Source organism: Canis lupus, chromosome X (genome assembly GCF_003254725.2).
Source record: "Canis lupus dingo isolate Sandy chromosome X, ASM325472v2, whole genome shotgun sequence".
NCBI classification, from domain to species: Eukaryota; Metazoa; Chordata; class Mammalia; order Carnivora; family Canidae; genus Canis; species Canis lupus.
The window spans coordinates 111,057,313-111,069,599 of NC_064281.1; the positions used below are offsets into that span (position 1 = coordinate 111,057,313).

Below are 12,287 nucleotides of genomic sequence, written 5' to 3' on the forward strand. Positions count from 1 at the left end.
ACCCAGGTGTCTCGCACAGCACCATTGATGACCTGCCTTAACAATCCAGAGTCCAAAATTCCTCTCTGGAGGATCCTTCCTAAACAGTATGTTGCAGATATTTTATTTAAATTGGATTGCATTTTGATCAGGAAATAATTTGGATCAGGCCTAGAATAGAGTCACTCCTTTGGTATCAATATTCGCTGCAGAACTCTCCAATGAAAATATGTATATTTTACTCAGAAATGGTAACACTCGAGGATACAAGATAAAATTGTAACTTCCTTTTCCTCTACTATCCTTTCCCAGGGCTGATATCATAATTATAATGGCATAATAAAAGATATTGGGGAGGTTGGGCCCAAGAAGTTATTTTTATTGCTTAAAAAGAGATTTCTTATCAATCCTTCAGTAGATGGTTTTGGCAGCTACTGAAAATTATTGCCTAGATCCATTGTTTTGTTGAGGGTTGCAAAATGATGATTTTTTTTCTATTTTTTTCTTTCCTTCTTATGTATTAGCTGGAAATTTGCTTTAAAAAAGAGCTTCCCCCTTATTTGCTACTTGATTATGCTGAAATGCAGTCCACACAGGAGAGTTAAGTGCTTGAATAATTCCCTTTACTTACCAATTTTTAAGAATAAGGGGGTGTTACCTTAGTAACTACCAATGATTTGAGGAGGTTAATTATGATTTTTACATATTGATGCATTGCAGTCATTTCTGGTATTTATGTTTATTATGAGCCCCTTCATGGGGGCTTTTGAGTGGGTCTGGAAATTTCCATTAGGTAACCAAGCAGGCAGGTCAAATCAAGAGCTACTTTGGTGCAATGACTGGGAGGGAAAAGGGGTGCCTGCTGATGATAAATTCTACTTACTTGGCCTGAAGCAGTATGTTGGACTCACAATGAAGCCATATATTTTTTTTCATGATTTGTTACTCTTTTATTTATAACTAAGTGATTACTTGGGTGCCTATGTTAAACTCTTCATATTTACTCTTCTTTTACCTCTCTGTGTAATTTTACTACACTGAGCACTGTCTGCAACCCACCCTCACCCTGGCACAATGTTGAAAAAAGAATTTTTAAAAATGGACATCACTCATCATGTTCCCAATTTCAGGAAGAAAGCTTTCAGCGTTTCAATAGAACGTATGACGTTTGTGCATTCTTTCTATGTACACACACCACAACCCCTACCCCACCCCCATGCACATTTGTAGATACTTAAACAAATCTTTTTTAGAGAGAGAGAGAGAGTGCGCAGTGTGTGTGTGAGAGGGAGGTACAGAGGGAGGGGGAAAGAGAGAATCTTAAGCAGGCTCCACGTCCAGCACAGAGCCCAATGCGGGGCTCTCACAACCCTGAGAATATGACCTGAGCCAAAATCAAGAGTCGGACACTTAACCAACTGAGCCACCCAGGTGTCCCTGTAGATACTTTTTTTTTTTAACCAAGCAGTGATGAAGGCTCTAATCCACAAGAACTTCTAGCTCTGGCTTGCCACTCTGCCCTGTATTCAGTTGGTAAAGAGACAGTGAGCCAAATGGACACAGTCTGTTATGTACAAGTGCAGCAAAAGCAAGAACAGAAGGTCAGCATGTTGTCAGCTCTCCACATCCTTGATCCTACAGAAGGGCAAGATGACAGATGACATGGGAAGTGAATCACTCTATCATGGAGGAGCTGTTTCCATATTACATCTAGTGGATTGTATAGCTTGAAGTTTTACCTTAATGGAGGAAGCAAGATGGAAAGTCCCATGCCTCACCAGAACTGGGTGGGGCGGGGGGGTAGATGAAAAACTGCCTTTTGGCAGCCCCTCACAAAATAGGGAGCTAGTGAGAAACAGTTTTTATAAGACTGTTCGTCTTGCCATGTTCCAGGGAGGATCCCAGGGCATTTCACCAAAACTTAGGTCAGCTTACAGTTGAACCTTGTTTATGGGACCCTATGTGGAGATGTGCCAGGTTGTTAGGACACCTGAACAGAGACATTCTCCTATAACCAAAAACAAATAGTGAAAATTAACAGTATTTATAAACAACAATAATACTTTTATTTTATTTGTTACAATAAAATTATAGGAATATTTAATGGATCAGTTGTCAACTTGTGTTCTTTACGATCCTTCAATCATGGTAAATCAGTATTTTACCACTAGATGGCGCATGACAAAACGACATCATCCAATTGGTCAGTAGGGAAAGCTTTCTCTAAGTGAGAGATTATAAACCTGTCATCAATTCCAAAATGTATATGAATTTTAACTTTTTTAAAAAAGATTTTATTTCCTTATTTGACAGATAGAGAGAGCACAAGCAAGGGGAGGGGCAGGCAGAGGGAGAGGCAGGCTCCTGCTCAAGCAGGGAGCCTGATGCGGGGTTCGATCCTAGGGCCCTAGGACCGTGACCTGAGCAGAATGCAGAGCCTAACCGACTGAGCCACCCAGGTGCCCCATGAATTTTAACTGTAAATATAATTATTGTGCAATAATTATTTTTAAAAAGATTTTATTTTCTGGATTTTAGACCAAAGAATAATATAGTAAAAAACCTGTGTATACTTAACCTAGATTTACCAATTATTAACATATTGCCACATTTGCTTTATCTCTCACTATGGTTTTTTCTAAAGCATTTCAGAGTAATTTATAGACATTATGGCACTTCACCTCTCAGTACTTAACATGTATGTCATGAGAACAAATCCATCATCCTATATTATCATACCAGAAACCTTTTATGTTGATCTAATATTATCTAGTCTGCATTCAAATGTCTCAGTTGTTCCTGAAATGTCTTTTATAGCTGTTTTATTTTCTGTCCAGGAACTAATCAAAGATCACACTGTGTATTTGGTCATCATACTTTTTTTTGGTCATATCTCTTTAATCTTCTTTTATCTAGAACAGTTGCCCTTCCCATCCTTTAAAAAATATGACAATTTTATGCCTATATACAGATGGGTATATACACTTATTTATATATTAAAATACTTAATAACATATTAAAATATGTAATATGTATTTCTTTGCTTCCTCTACCCACTGGGAGTCTGGTATCTTTTAGGCAAACACTGTAACAACCCTAATTATAAATGTCACCCATAATTGATGAAAATTTAAAAGTATGTTACTAAAATATCTCCATTTCTAAATGCAGCAATTCCATATGTCATGTATAATAAAAGCCCATATAGAAATTTTGGGGGTAGTTGTCCATTAGATTATAAGCTTTTAAAAGGGAACAGACTGTGTTTTATTCATTTTTATAATCTCTGCCCACCACACAGTATACTGAATGTGGTGAGACTCAGTACATGTTTGTGGAGTGAATGGATTGTTCTCTCTTTTTTTATTGTGGTAAAGCATTCATAAAATAAAATTTAACATTGCAACTATTTTAAGTGTACAGTTTAGTGGCAGTAAGTACATTCACATTGTTGTGCATGGTTCTCTTTTAATAACCTAAGGGATATGTGTTAATTGCAGAAAAGTTATTAGATAGATCATCAAAGAGAATAATGATCTAAACTCCCATCAAATTCTACCATCCATAGAAAAGCAAGACATAATCACTCTTACCATTTTGGTGTAATATCCTTCCAGACTTTGTTGCGTACATTTGTTCCTATCTACATAAGTTATAAGTGATTGCATTATACATATTGTGTAATAACCAGCTCTTATTTGCTTAACATGTAGTCAATATTTTGTCCTATTGATGTTAATATTTACAGATAAATGGGTTTCTATCTGATTATATTTCATCCACTGTTTTTAAAAGAGATTTCTGAGAGACACATACCTCCAGTAGCCATGCTGACAGGTGGGGGTCATGATGCTAGAGCTGAGGACACAGGTGAACTCTGTGCATTTTTTTTCTGAGCAGAGTAGATAATAACAACACTGGGTCTGGGCCTGAATTTCTGCGTGTAATTTGAGGATTGCAGAAGGAGTTAGGCATCTTTTGCTGAGACCCATCTTCAGGTCAGGGGCCTAATGAGAACACTGCACCAAGGGAGGGCAGAACAAATCATTTGAATGGAATGCATTCCAATCCAGAATCTTCCTCTAGAGAACATGTTATTGAATGTCTGACTCTCCTTATTACTTGTGTGGGGGAAAACACGTACTGAACAAAAAAATGCCACCAGAGACTAGACCTTGTCAATGTTCTCTGATGCCTAGTAGGACCACTGCAGAAAAAAAAATATTAATGAGACTGTTGCCAGGAGACGGGAGAGCCAAAAGTCCATGACATTATAGGGGTTCCACTGGAAATCAAGGCAATTTAACTGTGTTTTAGATCAGAAGTTTTGCTACTAAAATCAGTTCTGTGATGAGCATGTACTTTTTAGCATGTGATACTTAAAATGATTCTGTGTTTTTGGAGGAATTGGAGGATAATCCCAAGGCATTTCATTTCTTTCCACAGAGCTAATCCCTTCTTCAGAGCACAGCTCATTTTCAAGTGGCTGCTGCCGCTTTCCCGCCCCCCCTTCAGTGCGACAGCCTCAGAGCTGGTGGAGAAGCAGAGCGCTTGCAGCTGGTAAGTAGCTGAGAAATCTTTTGTAAAATAGATACCCAAAATACGCTTTTCAAAGCCAGTGACATGTTTTGATGGAATAGAGTAATACAGAACTGTGTAGGAATTCCTGATTCTAATCAGCAGTATTGGGAAAATGGATTCATTAGATTCTAAATAATCCACGGTCACTTTATGAGTTTAAAGCTTGTTTCTTAAATGGCAAATGAGTTGCTGGAAGGAAATATAGAAATCTTCCCCTTGTGACTCTGGTAAGATATTTCCCAACCTGTGACTTGACGAAGATGTTACCAGGATGAGAAATTGTACTCGGAACAGTATCTCAGTCTTACGATGTTTGGATTAGACTTGATAGGATGGGTTATGATTGAAGATGTTCTCAGATCTGAGTTCCTGTCCTTGTATGGAGAGAGCATGAGAAAACTGTTACTTTGCAATGGGAAGGATACCATGCCTCATTTTTTTTTTAATTAAGAAAATCATGTGACTGGATGTCTGTACAGGAGAGAAAATGACGAAGGCAGCCTGCATGTTCAGCTTAATTGCTTCATGTGAGAGATGAACATGTGTTGAATGGGAAAGATTAAAATTTGATTTTACGATGAAAAATCATGGAAAAGAAATAATGAATATTGTGACTGCCTGTATTTTGAAAATAATTTATTTGTATTCATGGACATCGATTTGTACAGTAAGGACAGAATATTCTCAGTGCTTCTTTATTTGAGAAGGGATGTGAGAAGGATAGCAGAGATTCCTATCAAAAGAGCTTTTACGTTGGTTTCTGAAATGTGCCTGAAAATGTGTAAGCTTTTGTGCCCCCTTTCACCTGGAAATCGTATTTGTAGATCCATTTCTGCGAGGAAAAGAAAAAAAAAAAAGCTGAAGTGGTGGCCTTTTTATTTCTTTGAAATTCAGGTTGTGTGTCACTTCAACAGGAAGGAGCCAACGAGATAGGTAAATTTTTGAGTGAGATGACAGGCAGGCAGTGGAGGAGGAAAAATAAGAAGGAAGAGATTAAAAGAAAGCTCACAAGATGGGCCATTTTTCCAAGCCAAAAATGTCTGCGGGTGGCATGTTTTGCAGGGGGGACGGGGGGGGGGGGTGAGTGTGTTGCAGGCAAAGGGAGGGGGGCATTGCACTGAGAGCACTGCGGCAGAGAGAATGACTGGCGCATCCAGGGACATGTGACCATTCTCTGGTGTAGTGAAGAAAATTTTCCAGGAGTCCATCTTGTATAAGAAATTCTGTACCTGTTCAAATGCACATAATACTGTGATCTTCATGTAGTACATACTTTGTTTTGCTGGATCCTCCATTGCCATATAGGTACATTTAGGCTTTGGTTTTTTATTGTCTTTCTGCCTAGACTTTCTTTTCTGTGCTCCCACTGCTTTTAGAGCACTTATTAAAATAGCTTATTAAAAATCCCACCTTTCCCCTTTCTTGTAAAAAAGTCACATATTCATTGTTTAAAATACGGAAGGATTACTCTCGGTCCCTCGCCCCTGAAAACATACAGATAAATGCATATAAGTAGATCCTTATATATAGAAAATGAAAATCATATGTACATACAGTTTTCGACTTGCTTTAATAATCATTAAGCAATATATTGGGAGCAGTTCCTCATATTTTTAAACATTCCGCAAGAAGGCAACGTTCTCTGGCTGCATAATTTCTGATCATATAGGTGTCTCACTAAATGTCCTGTTATTGAATGCATATATGTGCAATTTTTGCTGTTATAGTTTAAGGAATATCTTTCCATATAAACCTCTGTGTGCTTTTCTGTTTTTTTTTTTTTTTTTACCCCCCTAGGATCAATTCATAGACGTGGAATTTCTGGATCAAATGGTATGAACCAGTTTAAGATTTCTCCTCCACCACCACCTTATACATTATCACCTAATTTATTTATCATATGTGGTAAAAACATTATTTCCCAGTTGTTGTTTGCCTATTGATTTTGTACCATTTATGCTGGTTTTTTTTTTTACATGATGCAGCTTTACATTTTTAGATATCCTCAGCTATCAGTTTTTGATTTTATGATTTATTTCTTTCCTTTGATGAGTATATTGACCTGTATTTTTTCTAGTTATTTCATTGCTTCATTTTTTTTATGATTAACTCTGATTCATCTGGAATTCATTTTGGTATATGGTATGAATATGAAGTAGGATCTAATTTTGTTTTTTTTCCAAATAGGTCACCAATTGTTTCAGCATCATTTATTGAATAATCCAACCTCTTCCACTGATTTGAAATGGCAACAACTGCTGTCCCATTAGCTAGGGTATAGTGTCCACAGATAAGCCATGTTCTTTCTACCTAAGATGGTCACATTCCACAATAGCACTCCTACCTTCTTGCAGCTTCAACATGCTAAAACATCATGTTCGTGCTCATGCCTTTCAAGAATTCTAGGCACATGCGGTTTAGGGTAGTGGTTTTCAAACAGGATTTTTAGATTTTAAATATTCCAAAATTATATTTTTATCAGATGCTTTTTACAAATTAAAATCGAGGAATCCGAGTATATAAAACCACTGTTCCAGATATGCTATTCCTCTTGGACACAGTTGGCATCCTAATTGTATGTTCGAAATCCCCCCCCCCCACACACCAGGGTTAGTAGAGTTACTCCTAAGGTTCCTCCTTCACCTTTTTTTCTACTCCTCAGGTACTCGGAGAATTAAAGCTGTCTGGACTCAGTTCCTGGAATTTTCTAGAATGGTAGAAGAAGGAAATGTAAGGAATGTATGAGGAGCAGAAATAAATGATATCTGCCAGCCTGTTGCTGGCAGTAGTCTGATCTAGGGATTTAAAGGAGTTAGGATGAGTCCCAATCCATGCCACCACTGCCACCATCTCTTGTAGGTAGACACACCCCAGTGGCTCACCTCTTTTCACTGTAGATGGAAGGCTCCAGCATGAAACACAGACCCTTAGTGGGAGAAGAGTTAAACGTTGCTCACAGACATATTTGATTATTAAGATCACCTGCCACCTACTGTTGACAGCCCCACCCCCATCCCCACCCCCACCGCAGCCTTTTTTCTCTAATGACTTCGGACTCTGGCCTCTAGCCTCTAGGCTTTACCGATTCGGGAAGGAAAATAGGGGGCATTGGGTGGGAGGATGCCCTGGCCGCCCTCAGTGCAAGGGGCTCTTTTGGCTCACAGCCACGGCCGGGTCATTTCTTGACTTGCGCAGTTAGGCGGTGGTTTGTTTGTGACTGGTGGCTGGTTTCCCTGGCAACAGCGGCTCGCCGGGGCATGCGCATTTGCTCCTCTGCAGGGGCCCGAATGCGGCTGCGGCGGCGAGGGGGGGGCTGTTTGGGGGCCGACGTCACTGGAGGAGCCCTTCTGCAGTCGTGATGTCAGTTTCTCTGGGCTAAACTGCCATCCTTTTTTTTTTTTTTTTTTTTTTTAATTTATTTATGATAGGCACACAGTGAGAGAGAGAGAGGCAGAGACACACACAGGCAGAGGGAGAAGCAGGCTCCATGCAGGGAGCCCGACATGGGATTCGATCCCGGGTCTCCAGGATCGCGCCCTGGGCCAAAGGCAGGCGCCAAACCGCTGCGCCACCCAGGGATCCCTAAACTGCCATCCTTATTGTAAATAGAGCGTTTCGTTATTTTTCTTTTTTTTTAAATACATGGAAGGCTTTGAGCTACTCCCCTTTTCTTCCAAATTACCTGCTCTCAATGTGCCCGGCAGTGACCACGAAGTATCCCCAGTGTTGGAGGCCACTGATGTCCCCAGGGCCTCGGGGGACTCACGATAGTGTGGGCGCGGGGAGCAGACGGCCTGGTTTCAGACCTCTGCCTCTTGCTAGCTGCATGACCATAGCACAGGGCGCTTCAGTTTTCTCAGACGTAAAATGCAGATGCATAATAGCACCTTCAGAACGGTGCCTGTTGCGTGGGGACCGTTGTGTAAGTGTTGCTATTATTTGTAGATATTAAAGGAGAATTTGCCCTAAAACAGACTTGCGCTGCAATGTGCCAACTTACCCTCTAATGTCCACTGGTCAATTAATACACACACACGCGCACGCACGCACTTGCCCTTGCAGCACACAGACTCTTCCCATGGCACATGGACAGGCACCGCAGCAGAAAGACTTGCCCCCATAGCAGACACATCCCCCCCACCTCGCCCCGTATCACTGACTCACCCAAAAGCACACATGTTCTCCGCAAGGCAAAAAGTCTCACCTAAGGGACGCAGACCTGCCCCACGTGACAGACTCACTCTTCCATAGACTCTATCCATGACACACACACACAAACACACACAATCCTGACATCACAGAGTGTCCCCATATCACGCAGGCCCTTTGCCTGGCACGTCTCTCTAGCGAATACAGACTGACCCCATAGGACACAGACATGCCCTGCAGGATACAAACTCTCACCCCGGAACACGGTCTCTGCCCAAGGCGTGCAGACTCCCCACAGCACACAGATTTCTCCCAGTGCCCCACTGACTAAACCCATGGCCAGGATTCTCCCCAGGGCACAGACTCCCCTCACATCCCAGAAACACTCCCTAGATCACACAGATCCCACCCCCCCCCAACTCAGGGCACACAGCCTTATCCCACAACACATGGAGGCACCCAGGAGCACATGGCTTCTCCACAGAACACAGAATCCCTCCCAGAATACAGCCCACGGCCAAGCTTGGCCACCCACACAGAGACATACTCTCCCGCAACAGACAGACTTGCTTCGTGGCACATAGACAAGCACCACAGGACACAGACCATTCCAAAAGGACCCACACTTGCTCCATAGTCTACAGACCCTACCCAAGTCACGCAGACTCACCCTGCAACACACAAACTAAACCCATGGCATAGAGGGTCTCCCCATAGCACACAGACACTCCCTACAGCCTACATCACCCCACAAACTTTCTTCACAGGATACAGGCCCTCCCCACTTCAGGCAGACTGGCCCTAGGATGCACGGGCTCTCCCCAAGACACAGACTCATCCCCCAGCAAAAGGACATGCCCCTAAGAACACAGACTCACCCCACAACTTGAAGACCTACCTCATGGCACACAGATTAAAACCCAGAGCACAGAGACTCTCTCCACGGCACTCAGACAAGCTCACCCCACATCACAGAGACGCAGTAGTATATCTTACAGGACGTTTATCCCCCCATGAAGCACAGGAATGCAGCCCAGCACACAACCTTTTCCTACAGGGCACCAGTTCACTTTATAACCAATGCAGTCGCCACACAGTACAAATACTTGCCTCATGGTACGCTCGTTTGCCCCGCAACATCTAGACCTCCACCATGCATACGGTCACCACACATACTGTGGCCCTGAATCGATGAAACGTGCCCCGAATTCCTTAGACACACTGCAATAAATAGACCCCCCCCCACGGTGCACAGCACTGCACCACAGCATGCAGATTGGCCCTACAACGGACAGACTCGCTCTAGAACAGACACACTCATGCTGCAGCAGCGCCTAAAGCGTCCAGATCTGCTCCTCAGGGCACAGTCACAGACATGATCCAGACTTCCCTCACTTACTTCACAGCACAGATGCAAACACACAAACACGTCCCACAGCGCAGCACCCCATCCCCACGGTGCACGTAACTGCGTCGCAACACACGTTTGTCACACAGATTCACTTCGCGAAAACCACACTCCTTAGGGTGGCTACACAGGGAGAACACATGCCCACAACATGTGCAACCATTTGCCCTACAAGTCCCGGATCTACCTCAGGCCACACAGACTAGTCTCACTGCTCATGCCGCTGCCCGTAAACCAGCTATGCTCAACCAGGCACAGAATTCCACCCAAATGCACAGGTTCTTCCGTTAATACACATACTCACCCCACAACACACACGAACACGACCGAGCACTGAGACTCACCCTAAGTGGGCAGACAAGCCCTTTAGGGCATAGACTTGCCCCGCCACTTAATCACACTCAACAAAATTTACGATTCATGGGCACACCTGTGAACACATAGATGTCTTCTATGTGCAGTGCACAGGATCGCATCGTAACGCAGACTTAACCCTAAAATGGAAAACCAACAATTCACATAAACTTTCCCCAGTGCATAGACAGGCACACAACACGCATATTACCCCTGCAATGCAGATGCTTCCATTGTAGTGTGCAGACAAACTTTACCACATTACTGAGCTACGACTCTGGCCTGCAACAGAGACACGGTTTGTGTACTGGTTAAGAGCAAGGCCTCTGGACCCAGGCTACCTGGGTTAGGATCCAGGCTCCACCCCTTTCTAATTGTATCACCTTGGGTAAGTATATTTCTCTGTTCTTCAGTTTGCTCATCTGTAAGACAAAGATAAGGGTGGTTGTGAGGATTGAATGAGTTACAGTATGTTAAGCGCTTAGTACAGTGCCTGGCACATGGGAACTATTGCAGTTGTTCCTATATGTTACTATCACTCCCCCCACCCCATTACTATTAAAGCGAAGAGGGTCTACCTCAAATACCTAGCATCTGACAACACAAAGGTTCGCCACATGATACACAGACTAGCCCTAGAACATGTACAGATGCTCTGTAGCACACAGCTATCCCACAACACCCCCACACGCTCTACAGAGCACAGACAGACCCCTAAACCAGATGCCACTCACAAAAGACAGAGCTGTATCACAGTCAAGAAATTTGCTATACAGTGCACAGGCTCGCTCCATCATACACAACCTCATCCCACAACATTCACATGCACAACACCCAGACTCACCCCACAAGGCACAGACCCACAACACACCACAACACACAAACACGCATGCACCCTACAACTCAGTGATATGCCCTGTATCGCACCAACACACCCTCCCACACTCAGATTTTTGTTTTATCATGTGTGGATGTATCTTCTAATCACAAACATGCTCCTAAATTTACAACACTTGTACCGTGATCCCAAGACTCATCCTGTAACACACAGACTCACTCAACAATCCAGAGGTTCTCCATGATGCAGACTCATTGCAATACACAGACTCATCCAAAGACACCTAGACATGCTCTGCAGTACACAGATTTCCTCCAAAACAGCTCAGCCTGTACACGTATGCCCTGCACGATGCATGGAATTGCATTATAGCACACAGACTAGACCCACAACTAAGGCCTTTCCTGTAAACTGAGGCTTGCCTCAGGAATACAGAGAACACTCCGTAATACAGATTACATATCCCAAGACACCTAGCGGTATGTCAGCATGTACAGGGAGGCCTCACCATCGCGTAACACATCCTCACTCCACAATGCACAAACCGATCCCCCTGCAGCATGCCTCCTGGCCTCTATTGCGCAAACATGTTCCACAACACGAAGATACTTCCCATGAGCCCTGACAGGCCCCAAAATGCACAGACACATTCCATGACAACACGCCTATGCATGTGTGCACACACACGTATTACAACACACGGAGGCATCCTACAATGCACAGCCCCTCGTCCCCATGTAGCAATTAGCCCCAGCATGCCTGGAGACCCCTACAACATACACACATTTCCCACAGCACACATGGTTCCCTCATGACTCACAGAACTGCCTCACAGTGTATAAACTTCCCCTAGAAAGCAGACTTTGAGCAACAATACCCACACCCACTCCACAAGGCACGGATACGCGCCATAATCCAGGGACTAGACGCACAAGTAAACACACCTTTCAACATACCTTCTACCTCATGCAAACACAC

At 43.1% G+C, this 12,287-nt stretch overlaps 1 long non-coding RNA gene across 4 annotated transcripts in view; it reads left to right on the top strand.

Annotated features, from left to right (window-relative positions):
* The first annotated feature begins 4,456 nt into the window (after positions 1 to 4,456).
* The window catches only part of LOC112668474 (uncharacterized), a 70,079-nt gene continuing 62,248 nt past the window's right edge, over positions 4,457 to 12,287 (top strand). For all 4 annotated transcript variants that reach the window (XR_004813058.2, XR_007409496.1, XR_007409495.1 and 1 more), the window contains exons 1-2: positions 4,457 to 4,539; positions 6,358 to 6,393. This is a non-coding gene — a long non-coding RNA (uncharacterized LOC112668474). The remainder of the gene's footprint in view (positions 4,540 to 6,357; positions 6,394 to 12,287) is intronic.